Source organism: Zalophus californianus, chromosome 17, assembly GCF_009762305.2.
Source record: "Zalophus californianus isolate mZalCal1 chromosome 17, mZalCal1.pri.v2, whole genome shotgun sequence".
Classification (NCBI taxonomy): domain Eukaryota; kingdom Metazoa; phylum Chordata; class Mammalia; order Carnivora; family Otariidae; genus Zalophus; species Zalophus californianus.
This window is the reverse complement of record NC_045611.1, coordinates 57,454,477-57,469,432: the sequence shown is the minus strand read 5'-3', so window position 1 is coordinate 57,469,432 and position 14,956 is coordinate 57,454,477. Positions and strand designations below refer to the sequence as shown.

The 14,956-nt window shown below is 47.9% G+C and overlaps 1 protein-coding gene across 1 annotated transcript in view; it reads right to left on the bottom strand.

The window, feature by feature from the left end:
- The window catches only part of ZNF524 (zinc finger protein 524), a 29,779-nt gene extending 19,564 nt beyond the window's left edge, over window positions 1–10,215 (bottom strand). Inside the window, exons 1-4 of the transcript XR_003524142.2 lie at window positions 10,059–10,215; window positions 7,907–8,078; window positions 6,792–6,924; window positions 756–794 (exon numbers count right to left, since the gene is read on the bottom strand). The gene's annotated coding sequence lies outside the window, so the exon portion shown is untranslated. The remainder of the gene's footprint in view (window positions 1–755; window positions 795–6,791; window positions 6,925–7,906; window positions 8,079–10,058) is intronic.
- Between the last annotated feature and the right edge of the window lie 4,741 nt (window positions 10,216–14,956).

Sequence of the window (14,956 nt, the reverse complement as noted above, 5' to 3'; positions counted from 1 at the left end):
GCAGAGGACGTGGACAATAATCAAATATTGGCACAAATAAATTAGGGTTTCCAAATGAGACCAGTTCTTCAACAAACTAGATCCCATAACAGCCTCAGGTGTGGGGAGCTGGGGTGTGCTTTCATGATGTCAAAGCTACCTTCAGTGGCTCCCTATTACCATATCCAAACATGGGCCACCATTTAGCCAGCACCTACCATGGCCAGACACCTTTTCAGCTCAATCTCATTGATTCAACTCATTGAGGGAAGGGATTATATAGCCCAATTTACAGAAGGAGCAAACAGGATTAAAGTTAAGTTATTTGTCCTAGTTTGGAAATCACTACCATGAATTGAACTCTTTGTATTCAATGAGGTGCTTTGTGGGGAGGGCTGAAAACGGGTTGGCACCCTGTGAGGAGGTCGTTGCTGTTGTTGCTTTGTTATGATTATTTTCCCAGGCTGGTATAAAACTGATCTCAGGGAACCCTCACCACCCCACTGGGGATTAGAAAACATCCTCATCACTTTCTAAGGGCAAGACAGCACTCAGAGAGGGGGTCCCTTGTCCAAAGTCTCATAGCTAGGAATTGGCGACCTGGAATTTGAGCCCAGGCTGGACCAACTCCATAGCCTGCACTCCCTTAGCCAGGCTAATCTAATGCTTAGGATTAGCCCCCTCTTTGCCTGCATCCCAGTCTCCAAGCCCTGAGGCATCATGCCCCACCCTTCCTGGGCTTTGCCCACCACCTGCCCTCTTCCCCACAGGCTTACTCTGCCTTGAGGATCCACTGCATCCGGAGAGAAACGTTCCTAGAACAAAACACAGAACTTAGGGTGAGAAAAGGTCCCTAAGGATAGAGCCCAGTTCTCCCATTTTGCAGACGGAAGACTGAGCCCTAGACATGTGGGACAGACACAAGACATGACAAAACACCCAAAGGGTCGCTATTATTGTGAAGAAGCGGTGCTGGTGTTCATGAATCAAACCTCGTAGCTTGTCTTGCCCTGTGCTGAGCATTTTACATATATGACCTCAACCACATGTTCTTAATCATACAAAACACATTTTTTAAAGATTTTTATTTATTCATTTGAGACAGACAGATACGGGGGCGGGGAGAGAGAGAGAACATGAGGAGGAGAAGAGGCAGAGGGAGAGGGAGAAGCAAACTCTCCGCTGAGCAGGGAGCCGAAGGCGAGGCTCAATCCCAGGACCTGGAGATCATGACCTGAGCCGAAGGCAGACGTCCAACCATCCGAGCCACCCAGGCGCCCCACAAAACACATTTCTTGAGTACTTAGCCTATGGCTCCTTCTAAAGGCATTGCATGGATTAGCTCACCTATTCTTCCCAACAAGATCAATTGATAGATGCTATCCTGGGCTGCATTTGTTTCTCTTAAACAGCTTGAGATATCATTTGCATACCATAGAATTCACTCATTTTAAAGGTACTCAGTGCCTTTTAGTGACTTTATAGGATTGTGCAACTATCACCCAAAGCAAATGTTACGACACGTCCACCCCAAAGATCTCTTGTGCCCACGAATAGTCACTTCCCATCCGCACCCCCAGCTCCAGGCAACCACTGATGTATTTTCTGTCTCGACAGATTTGCCTCTTCTGGACAGTTCCTATAAATGCATCATACAATATGTCACCTTCCGTGTCTGGCTTCTTTCACTCCACACGCTGTCTTTAAGGCTCATCCACGTTGTAAGTTTTATGAGCACTTCATCCCTTTTTATGGCTGAGTAACATTCCATTGTATGGATAGACTGTGTTCAGTTTATCCACTCATCTGTTGGTGGACCTCTAGGCTGGGTCTGCTCTTTGGCTGTTGTAAATAGTGCTGCTATGAACACGCTTGTGGACACAGATTTTATTCTCTTGGGCAGATTCTCGGGAGCAGAATTGTTAGGCTTTGTGAGAAGCTCATGATACACTCTTTAAGAAACTGCCAGACTGTTTCCCAAAGTGGCTGTACCATTTACAGTCCCATCAGGGATATGTGAGGGTGAGGGTTCCCCATGGGGGCTCCATTTTCAGGAGAAGGAAGCCCAAGATCTCCTGGCTGGTAAGTAGATCTGGGTATGTCTCTGGGCATTGTGATTCTAAAGCCTGTGCTCTTAAGCCTCATGCAAAGATTCATTCTTACCCTGTTATTCCTTCCTTCCTTCCTTCCTTCCTTCCATCCTTCCTTCCTTCCTTCCTTCCTTCCTTCCTTCCTTCCTTCCTTCCTCCCTCCCTCCCTCCCTCCCTCCCCTCCTTCCTTCATCCTAAAACTACCGAGCTGTTGGCTATGTGCAAAGCACTATTCTGGATGTGGGAAAAACATCAGAGGACAAATAGATCAGGTTACACTTTGGCAGGAGACACAGATAGACAAACTCAGAACACTGATTCCACAAGTACTTACTGAGCCTCACTATGTGCTGGGCACTGTCAGAGGTGCCAATCGCCCTCTGGTTGATGAAATGGACACAAATCCCTGCCCGCATAGGGTTTCCATTCTACCGGCAGGAGGCCGACAGGAAACCATAGTAGGCAGGTAACCTATATATAAAACATCTTAAGGGGGGATGCGTGCACGGGGACGTGTCCCGGGGAGGGCACAGCTGATGCAAAGGCTCTAGGTGGGAATGTGACTGGTGTGTTCAGGAAGCACAGAGGCCACTAGGACTGGAGGGAGAAAGAGACAAGGAGGGAGCAAGGGGGAGGGGATTAGGGAGAACATGGGAGTCCAGATCCCACAGGGACTCGAAAGGACTCTGATTTCTACTCCATATGAGATGAGAAGAGAGTCTCTGGCACGATGTCACTTCCCTTTTTCCTTTTAACATTTGAAAAAAACATTTCTAAAGATTTGATTTATTGGGGGGGAGAGAGAGAGAGAGAGTGAGCGAGCACAAGCGGGGGGAGGGGCAGAGGGAGAGGGAGAAGCAGACTCCCCGCGGAGCAGGAAGCCCAAGGAGGGGCTCCATCCCAGGACCCCGGGATCCTGACCTGAGCTGAAGGCAGGCGCTTAACTGACTGAGCCAGCCAGGTGCCCCAACATTTGAAAATTTTAAAACACATAGCAAATGGAAAGAATTCGACACTAAATGTGTATCCTCAGCCCTTAGAGTCTACAGTGAGCATTTTGCTCTATTTGTTCATAATGGACCTGTCTATCCGTCTATCTTTTCATTTACCCATCCATCAGCCTGTCCACCACTCATCTTTAAAAAAATTAATCAACTTTCCTTTTTTGAGAAGTTTTACGTTCAGAGAAAAATTGAGTGGAAATTGCAGACAGTTCCCATATATCTTTAAAGAAATTCATTTCAGGGCGCCTGGGCGGCTCAGTCAGTTAAGCGACTGCCTTCGGCTCAGGTCATGATCCTGGAGTCCCGGGATCGAGTCCCACATCGGGCTCCCTGCTCGGCAGGGAGTCTGCCTCTCCCTCTGACCCTCTTCCCTCTCATGCTCTTTATCTCTCATTCTCTCTCTCTCAAATAAATAAATAAAATCTTTTTAAAAAAAAGAAATTCATTTCAAAACAATTTGCAACTATTAGGTCACATCACCCCTAAACACTGCAGCATGCATATCGTAACAAGATATCACATATTTATTTAAGCTTCTTGTTTCTTTTGTACTTTGGGTGATAGTCCCATAGGATGGGATTTATCTCATGTAAATGCATATTATAGTCCCCTACAACATTATTTATTTCATTGAAGCCCACCTGTTTTATTTTTTTTTAAGATTTTATTTATTTATTTGCGAGAGAGAGCATGAGAGGGGGGAGGGTCAGAGGGAAAGGCAGACTCCCCGCTGAGTAGGGAGCCAATGCGGGACTCGATCCTGGGACCCTAGGATCATGACCTGAGCTGAAGGCAGTAGCTTAAGCAACTGAGCCACCCAGGCGCCCCGAAGCCCACCTGTTTTAAAGTCAGGTGCCATCAAGAGAGAATAATGCTAACGGAGAAGCAGGGGCTTCTGGCGGGTGCTGTGACTTCAGTTATGTGGTCCCGGAGGGCTTCTGGGAAGGAGTAATTTGAGACTTGATCCAGATGAACTAGGGAATTGAGCGTGTGAATCGGGAGCCGGACACCCTCCCTTTCCAGAGGGGCTCTGAGGCGCCAAGGGGACATCCGGGGACATCCAGGGACGTCAAGGTGGAGCTACGCCTCCCGCCGGCTTGGCCGCTCCAGGCCTCCTGGGGGGTGGTTTGGAATTCAGCCTCAGAGGCCAAGCCCCGCTGCCTCCTGGGCCTCTTATCTCACCACACCCAGCACTGTGCCTGGCACAGACCTGTGCTGCATAAATATTTGCTGCCACTCACCCAGCTGCTCAAGCCCCAGCCACCCTCCTTTCCCACCGCAGGGGCTTTGCCCACATTCTGCCCTCCTCCCGAATCGGCTCTTTGTGTCAAGGGGGGGGGGGCATTGCTGGCAGGTATGCAGCCACGGAGAGGGAAGTGACCCACCCAAGGTCACTGGAAGAAGGGGGCCAGAGAGAGAAAGAGAGTCCTTCCAGACTGGCCACCTCCAGGCTCCTAATATCAGGATAATAATTGTAACTACTCTTCACCATCACCCCCATGTTCGGGGACCTGCAGGCCACACGCATTAGCTGCAGGTTCCCAGCACCCGCCAGGCTTCCTCCTCTCAGCCTTGGATGGGCAATTCCTCTGCCTGGAATGACTCCCCTGTCCGCCCCTTCAAGCCTCCTCTATGAGACCCTCCCTACCTCACCCCACCTCTATCAATCCTTTGTTGTAGGCAGAATTCTCAGCTGGATCCCAAGATTCCTGCTCCCCTGGTGCCCATGCACCTCCTCCCAGGGCCAGTCTAGGAGCCGCTGTGGAAGGACTTTGCACACGGCACTAGGACTCCAAGTCAGACAACACGGATGGAGCAAGAGGGCATCATGCTAAGTGAAGTGAGTCAGACAGAGAAGGATAAATACCATACAATTTCACTCATATGCGGAATGTAAAAAACAACAAACAAAACAGAAACAGACTCATAAAGACAGAGAACAAACGTGGTTGCCAGAGGGGAGGGGGGTGAACGGATGGGGAAAAAAGATAAAAGGGATTAAGAAGTATAAACTTCCAGCTATAAGAAAAAAGAGATGAGGGGCGCCTGGGTGGCTCAGTCCGTTAAGTGGCTGACTCTTGATTTCAGCTCAGGTCATCATCTCAGGGCCGTGGGACTGAGCACTCACCACAGACTCTGCTTAAGATTTTCTCTCCCTCCCCCTTTTGCTCCTCCCCCTGTTCATGTGCACATGCACTCCCTCTTCTCTCTCTCAAATAAATAAATCTTTAAAAAAGAAAGTCAGAGAGATGAAAAAGTACAGCATGGGGAATGATATTCAGTAATACCGCAATAGTCTTTTATGGTGGCAGGTGGTGACTACACTTCTCGAGGCGAGCATTGTGAAAGGAATACAATTGTCAAATCACTACGTTGTGCACCTGAGATGAATACAATATTTTATGTCAATTATACTGCAATACAATTTTTTAAAAAAGATTCCAAATCAGTTGATTTAAGCTAGGGAGGGGATCTTTGGTGGGCCTTGCCTAATCAGGTGACCCCCATCCTAAAAGGGACAGGGCTCTTTCTGGAGCTTGAGGGGGATTCCACAAGAGGGAGATTCTCTGTTCCTAGCTTTGAAGGAGGAGAGGATCCCGCCCCAGGGGATGCAGGCAGCCTCTGAAAACAGAGTGGATTCTGCCCAACAAGCAGCAAGGAAATGGGAATCTCTCAGTCTTCCGGAAGCAGAGAACCCCAACATTCTTGTGTAGGCTTCTGACTCACAGAAACTGTGAGCTAATAAGGGGGTGCTCTTCTAAGCTGCTGCGTTTGTAGTCATTTGTTACACCCCACAGAAAACACCTGCGATCTGTAATCTGTTCTGTTTCTTTCATGGTGCTGGCTGTCAAAAGTAAGTTGGTTTCTTTGGTTGTTTCCAGTATGCCCATCCACCTGTATTAGTTTGCTGGGGCTGCTGTAACAAAGTATCACAAGCCAGGGGGCTTCAAACAACAGTATCATCTCACAGTTCTGGAAGTTAGAAGTGGAAGATCTCAGGGCCATGCGCTCTCTGAAACCCCCAGGGGAAGCCTTCCTTGCCTCTGCCTAGCTTCTGGGGGTTTGTCCTCCATCTTTGCCTTGTAGATGCCTCACTTCCTTCACTTTCATCTTCATACGCCGGTGGCCTCACCTGGCCATCTTTCCACCCTTTCCTGTGGGAGAATCATGTAGGAACCCACCTTCCTCCAATGCGATCTCCTCTTAATTAATTTCATCTGCAGTGACACTGTTTCCAAAAAGGTCACATCCTGAGGTACTGGGGGTTCGGTATATCTTTTTTGGTGGGGGGCACAATGTAACCCATAGCACCATCCCTATCCACACGTGCAGTCTGCCGGGGTGCAAATCTTGCCTGGGTGTCACTGGGTTCCTAGAGCCTCGAGTATTGCTTGGCACAGTGTAGATGCTTAAAAAGACTTTGTTTTTGCTAAATCATCTGATGAATTATTTCTCAGAGCTTTACACATCTTTCGGGGGAGGATAAAGCCACCATCCTCATTGTTTTCTTCTCATTGCTAATGTGTTTCGTTTACAAATTGGCCTCCGACCACCCCTCACTAGAACAGAAAGGTGCCTGTGTGGCTCGTCCCTGTGTCCCCAGTGCCCAGCACCCTGCCTGACACACACTGGATTCACAGCAAATAACTGTCCAACAAATAAATGAGGTTATAATCTACCCCACCGCCACTTTACAGAAGGGGAAACTGAGGCTTACTTAGAAAGGTGAAATGAGTTGCTCAGGGTCACTGTCACTGCTCCCGCCTTCTGATCACCTGCCGATGCTTCCCATTGGCCGAACCCAAACAGAAGCCAGATGCAGCCCAGGTGATGCAGTCGGAAGGGGTCACCTAGACAGAAAGGAGACAGATGGACGAGGGGATGGTAGTCAGCACATCCAGATTGCCTTCTGTGGAAAATCTCTCAGGGACAAATACACCCAGAAAAGGAATCCTCAGACATGGGGGTCCTGCTTTCACTCAAGTCTCCCACCTTGCTCACTGAGAGGCTGCACCAGCCTACACGCCCACCGGCAAAACTCCAGGGACCTATGTCTCCACGTGCTCAACCACTTCCTAACTTCTGCCCATCCAGTGGAATCCGCCCTCAGTGGTGTGATGGGGCGACAGGGAAGCAGCCTGCCCTAGATGCAGGCAATAAGGGGCGCGTTGGCCATAGAGGAAATAGAAACAAGAAGAAAACCAAACGAAATGTTTGGTCCACTTTTCACTGATGTCATGCACCCGCGATCAGAACCAATGTCAGTGACACACACCCCTCCCTGAAAAATAAAACAAGACGAAATCAGAGAGGGAGACAAACCGTGAGAGACTCTTAACTCTAGGAAACAGAGTTGCTAGAAGGGAGGGGGTTGGGGGGATGGGGTAACTGGGTGATGGGCATGAAGGAGAGCACACGGTGGGATGAGCACTGGCTGTTATATGCAACTGATGAATCACTGACCTCTACCTCTGAAACTGGTAACGCACTATATGTTAATTAATTGAATTTAAATTAAAAAATACGTTAAAAAAAAAAAGAAACCCCTCCCTGTGAAACAGTTTTATTGATCTAAGTTCCAAACATTTGCTGCCAGTGTTACCATGTAATATTAAATATTATATATTAAATATATAATAAATATGCACACATATATTAAACATATACGTATGTGTATATACATATAGAATACATATGGACATGTACATTTATACAATGTGTATATATTCATGTATATAATTAGCACATTTTATTACTTCCTTCCCCCATCCTTTCATGAAGCACTCTATTGCACATGCAAGTCAATGGAGAGAAACCCAGTTTACAGCTGACCTCGCTGCCCGCAGACTCCACTACCCACATTCGTTTTGAGAGTAAGTTCCTGAGGATCAGATTGTCCGAGCTCACTTCAGATGCAACCCATGCCTTCAGCGTCTGTGGAACTCCACGTCCCCACTATGTTTAAAATGGTAGTTTTGAAGTACACATAGATGGCACGGTGATTCTAAACACAAAGAAACAGAGCCTGAGAAACTGGGGTGCTGACCTTCTCTGTCACCCTTGGAGTTTGTATTTGCAGATCAAGTTCGAAATGGAGAAGCAGAGCACCCGCCACACAATGTAACAGTTTTTACTGAAGTGCAAGTTTGAGCTTATACCTGAAATCTTTGCTGAGCTGATATCTCTAACATTGGAATGTGTTCTTTTCAATTTCTGATTGTTTGCAAACTAAATATATATATAGATATAAGAAAAAATGACAAGTGATGGCTCTTAAAAATCATTTTGTAATGTGAGAGACACCCAGCACTTATGCCCCTTAGTGTTCACGCAAATAAGTGAAAATCTCTCCTGCACACAAAACCCTGAACACGGAGGATACTTGGAAGCAAGACGATGGAATATTATTTGGCGCCAAAAAGGAATGAGCTATTGGGTCACGAAAAGGCAAGGAGGAGCCTTAAATGCACATCATTAAGTGAAAGCAGCCCATTTGAAAACGCTACATGCCACATGATTCCAAATGTAGGACATTCTGGAAAACGTAAAGCTATGGAGACAGTAACACGGTGAGTGGTTGCCAGGAGTTAGGGGAGGACAGATGAATTGGGGAGCACAGAGGATTTTTAGGGCAGTGAAGCTACTCTGTGTGATACTATAATGGTGGACACATGTCATTATACATCCGTTCAAGCCCGTGCAGTGGGCAATGTCAAGAGCGAACCCCAATGTAAACTATAGACTTTCTGTGATTATGGAGTCAATGTGGGTCATCAACTGTGACAAACGTGACAACTGTGACAAACGTACCCTCTGGTGGGGGACGCTGATAATGGGGGAGGGGGGACATGCATGAGTGGGGGCAGGGAGTCTATGGGAAATCTCTGTATCTTCCTCTCAATTTTGCCGTGAACCTAAAACTGCTCTAAAAACTCAAGTTTATGAAAGAAAGAAAGAAAGAAAGAAAGAAAGAAAGAAAGAAAGAAAAGAAAAGAAAAAGGAAAAGAAAGAGAAGAGAAAAGAAAAAAGAAAAAAGAAAAGAAAAGAAACCCCCCCAAACCAAGAAAACAATGCTGCTGGTTATTCCATGATTTTTGCTGAAAATCGCTGTTATCCACAGGCAGAGGGGGTATTAAACGCTCTGTCACGTTCTCTGCAGCCTCGCTAGAATGTCAGCGCCACCAGAATGGGGACCTTTTTTTATAGCTTTATGGAGATAGGCTTCTCCTAGCACACCATTCATCTCTTTAAAGTGTACCAGTCGTTGACCTTCGGTGTGGTCGCAGAGCCGTGTGACTGTCACCATGATGAACTTTAGAATGCTCCTGTCGCCCCAGAAAGGACCCCCCGACGCATCGCCCCGCAGCACCCCATCCCCTCCAGGCCTTGGACAACCACCCGCCCCCTTCCAGTCTCTGTAGATGGGCCTCTGCGGGCAGGAACTGTTGCTCGCATTGCCTTCTCTCTATCCCCAGAGCCGGCAATCCACTCCGTAACTGCAGAGTTCTTCCACCAATCTGTCTTAACTTGAATCCCAGATAGGACAAGCCTCTGCTTGGGGGCCTCTTTCTCCCCCACCCGTCATCCCTGTCAAGCCCTTTCAGAGTCCCCTCTGGACTCCACTTTGTCACCTCCATTAGAAAGGTGACACCTGTTTTATGACTGCTTGCATCCTTGCGCACGGCACCTTCTAGACTCCTCCCCAGCCGGGACAGAACCTATCTGCTGGTACCGGCTCCAACTCACGGGCCCCAGGAAATGTGTGTTGAATTTGAATGGAAACGAGAGAAGTCAGCAACCTTGACACACATCTGTCCCCAGCTCCTGCCCTGCAGACGTCCACCCACACCGGAGAGGCTGGGGGAGGGTGTGTGTGAAATGTCCTACTGTGCCGTTGACCCCTAGCGGGACACAGAGCAAGAGATTTAATCTCTGCAAGTCTCCCTTCCTTCAACTATAAAACGGAGCTAATAATAGGACCTACCTTTCCCGGCTGCTGTGAGGATTAGCACAGGGGCTGGTAATACACAGAGTTCAGTAAATGCTAGCTATAATTATCGTTAATCACGCGGGATTTACAAAGCCATCACAAATGCACTCCGGCCATCCGTCAGTCTTGTCTCACACACATTTCCTGAGGAGAGGGAGAGAGAACCCAGTGTGCTCCCGGGAACTGTGAGTCCTTCCGTGTGACTGGGGTGTCGGGTGAGATAGGGCGGGGCGGCAGATAAGACGGAGAGAGCATCAGCTCCAGAAGGGCTCAGAGGCCAGGCTGGGGAGCTTGGACTCTATCCCAAGGGTAATAGGGAGCCATGGGAGGCTATTGAGGAGAGGGACACGTGTTGTCTCTGAGTGTTAGATGCTTTTGGGGTGGTGGGTGGGACACTCTATGGAGAGACACCGGAGGCCAGGAGGAAGGTGGGGTTATGGTCCACATATGTGAGGGACCTTGACCTGCAGCCCAGTGGACATGGGCGAGGCAGTCATTCTTAACCCGTGGTCTCTAGACTTCTAGAGAGATCCAGCAGGGTCAGTCCCCCTCGATGCTGTCTGCCAAATCGTGTTTCCATTTTTCCAAAAGTAAAAAAGGAACTAGGTGAAAATAATTTTGATGCTTTATTTGGTTCAATGCAGCGTATCTTCCTCATTCCAGTCGCTCAGTACACTGATTCTTCTTACCTATGGTGGTTATGGTCTATAAAGTCATAGTGAATGCTGAATCAATGAATACGGAACCACAGTCCCTCGGGGAAGGACGGGCTTGGGCTCCTATGAGCCTTTGTCACAGAATTCTCATTAACCGGTCAATACATAACCTTGTTTCATGTGTGTTCTGTTTAAAGACACCTTACTTAATATACACTGTTGACTCGCTCACACTGAACTCACGGCCCACGGCTCCGTAACTCGTGCTTGAAGGAAGCTTACCTAACACAGATATTTCTCGGTAAGACACATCACACCTTCTTGCGCTCGGGGGCCACTTTCAACCACAAAGTCACCAACAAAAAAGCACAATACTGCGAAAAATGCGGCACTAGCCAGGCTGCCGGAAGGACACTTTTGTACAGGGTGACAGGTGGAACAAGGAGGCGGGGGGGTGGGGGGCGCCTGGGGGGCTCAGTCGTTAAGCGTCTGCCTTCCGCTCAGGTCATGATCCCAGGGTCCTGGGATGGAGCCCCGCATCGGGCTCCCTGCTCCCCGGGAAGCCTGCTTCTCCCTCTCCCTCTCCCTCTCCCCCTGCTTGTGTTCCCTCTCTCGTTGTATCTCTTTCTGTCAAATAAATAAATAAATCTTTAAAAAAAAAAAAAAGGAGGCAGAGGGTCCCTGTGTGCAACCACAGCGGGCTCACATTTTTCGCCACCCTGCGCATGCCCACCAGAGTGCCATGATGTTGATTTGAGGACTACAGGAAACTTCGTGGGTAGGCGAGTTTGCAAATACGAAATCCATGAATAATGCAATTGACCGTATATCCAAAACATTATCATGGCATCATGTAATTAATATAAAAATCATCAGTGAGAGAGTTTACATTCTCTTTTTCATGATAAGTCTTTGAAATCCGTGGTCTGTTTTATACTCATGGGAGTTCTTAATTTGGACCAGCCACATTTTAAGTGCTTAAGAGCCGCACGTGTGGTGGCTTCTGTATTAGACAGTGCAAGTCTCTGTGGCTTTCTTCAGATTCTCAGAGGAGCCTACGAACTCAAAAACTGACAATAAAAGGTCAATGCCAGATAGAACCACCTTGGGGAGCGTATGGCAGCACCAAAGTGAGCCCCTTAGCCCAGGGCAGCCCGTGTGAGAATATTCTTTGCATCCCTGCTTGTAAGAGCGCAAGATGGGAGAAACATAAAGTGTCAGTCATCAGAAGAATGGATCCATAGAACAGGGCAGGTTCATAGGCTAGAATATGCAACATCTCTGCAAAGGAAAGAACCTGAGCTCCATGTAATGACACAGATGAAGCTCACAAACACAGGGTTGAGCTGGTGAGGACAAAAGCCAGCTGCAGAGGGTCACAGACATACTATTTATATAACATTTAACCACATGCATGGTGATCCTCTATAGCAGCTATGTGTTTATATGTGTGTAACAAATACATTTTTTTTTTTTAATGAATAACAGATACCTCCTTAGTGACAGTGGTTACTTCAGGGAGGGAGGGGAAAGATTTGGAGTGTGGTAAGTACCCTGCAGGTTGCAATTGCGGTAGCAACATTCTCTTTCTTCAGCTGGACAGTGGTGGACATGTAGGTGCTCATTATATTATTTGGGATATTTTTGGTGTGTCAGCTAAAATATTCCATTGCATGAGGAACCATAGCAAGGTTTTGTGTGGCTATGAAGAAGCAGACTCCCTGCTGAGCAGAGAGCCTGATGCAGGACTCAATCCCAGGACCCCGGGATCATGACCTGAGCCGAAGGCAGACGCTTAACTGACTGAGCCACCCAGCTGCCCCAAGAGCCAAGATTTTGATTTACTAGTTTATCATCTTATTCTTTTTAGACAAAACAAATCAATTTAAGGTTACCCCTTTTCTTTTTCTATTGATCTTTTTTTGGGGGTGCGAGGGCAAGGGGGTTGTCAAGTGCACAGTCTTTGAAGTCTAACTCAATTTTTTCTGTGATCTTTCCATACATATTTTATTCATTAGTTATTTGGAAAAAATATAAAATATATAAAAAATAGGGGTGCCCAGCTGGCTCAGTTGGTGGAGCGTGCGGCTCTTGATCTTGGGGTCATGAGTTCAAGCCCCACATTGGGTGTAGAGATTACTTAAAAATAAAACCTTTAAAATATGTATATAACAGGGGCGCCTGGGCGGCTCAGTCAGTGAAGCATCTGCCTTCGGCTCACGTCATGATCCCAGGGTCCTGGGATCGAGCCCCGCATTGGGCTCCCTGCTCGACGAGGAGTCTGCTTCTCCCTCTCCCTCTGATGCGCCCCCACTTGTGCTCTCTCTCACAAATGTAAAAATCTTAAAAAAATTTTTAAAAATATATAAGATATATACTCTACTATATATAAGATGGTATATATTATATATAATTATATGGAAGGTAATGTATATTACATTTATTATTATATTATATACAATATATAACATATTATAATGCTCTGGGTAGAACCTGCAGTTGCTCCCATCTCATAAGGAGGAAACTGAGGTATGGGGGCAGTTGGACACTTGAGGGAGAGCACACCCTGGGCCAGCAGGGACTGAGCTAGGTTAGTCACTGCAAAGAGCCCATGGGGCGGGTGGACAGGAGACACAGGAGGGGATGGGCATGAGGCCTAGAGGCCGACTTAAATGAGGGTGTGTGCACCCTGGGGCCAGGACTGGAGCCTGCCCTGCCTGCCTACACCTGCCTTCTCCAGGTCACTCCGGGTGACCCTGTGGGGTGGCGTTGCTAAATGGGGAGGTGCAAAGCTCCCTGGATCATCAGTGAGCCTCTCAGGGGGCCAGGGAGGGCCAAAGGCCTGCAGCGTCCCCGCCCCCCACCCCAGCAGACCCAGGTGGCTCTGCAGCCTGACCTTCTGGCTCCAGAGTAGCAGCTGCTCTGCAGTCCCTGCGGGCCCCTTGCACGCACACATCCGGCCCCACGTCCCCAGTGGAAGAATTCAGCTCTAGTCACACACCAGGGGGTCTGCCTCCCTCAAGCTGCCTGGGCAGGGGACAGAGAGTGGCCTGGAGGCCCCAGACCCTCTGTCTTTGCCTCTCACTGTCTGTTGGCCAATGCCTCTGCTGCTCCATGCCTCAGTTTCCCCATCAGTAAACTGGAAACCATCATTCTACTCATCCAGGGCTTATAGGGAGGATTCCACAAAGTCTTAATTAAAAAAAAAAAAAAGCCAAGGCCTGGCATCTGGCATCTGAGAAGCATTGAATAAATAGTCATCATTGCATTTCTTCATTTTAGTTCTGGTTTTTGAATAGGTAACACATGCTGGGCAACAACAACAACAAAAATCAAATAGTACAAAAGGCACAGCAATGAAAGTTTCCCCCAAAGCTGTGTGTTGACATCGATCACTGACCCAACTACAGCAGCAACAGAGGGTTTGTTTGGACAAATTGGGGTGCGCAGAATAGGACTGGGTATCAGCTGGTTTTCTGGAATTACTGTTAATGTTGCAATTGATAATAGCATTGCAGTTGAGCTGGAAATGATCCTTACTTTCAGAGAGATGTAGACCCCAGGATAGCAATAATTTCTCATGCCGTCTGTAGTGTATTTGACAACATTTAGCTTTTTATGAGGAAAAATGTCCAGCATAGCCAAAAATAAAGAGTAAAAGGAATCCCCTCATTCACATTTTGCGAGGCGAATGCTGCTCCTGTCCCAGCAACCCCCCACCCCCCCCCACCCCCGCCGCACACATTTTTGGATTTTCTCCTGCTGGAGTATTTGAAAGCAGGCACCAGGCAGCATACCATTTCACCCAAAAAGATTTCGGTAGACTGTAATTTACTTTGACAAACTTCATTCCCCCACAGAAAAGAGATACAGCAAGTACTGGAAAAAGTCAACCTGTGAGGTCTGGTCAGTGCCCTGGAGGGTGGTCACCGTGGGGTCCTTTCGACTTTTGTGCACGTTTGCAGAGGTTTTCACCATCAAACCCCCCGAAAATCAAAGAGCAAAGGAAGTTCTCTGCCACCTGCCCCACCCCCGGCCTGTGTTCCCAGGGGCAACGTCGCAGCCAGTTTCCCTGGGGATCCTTCCAGAGTGTGAGTAGCGTCCTGGCTTTGTCTTTATTAATAGCGGGTTGTAGTAGTAGTAAAACCAAGCTGGGCAGAACTCAGGGCTGTGAGTCACTCCGACCTGGCTTGGGTCCTACCAGACACCTCCTCCCACTCTGACCTTGTGTAAGAC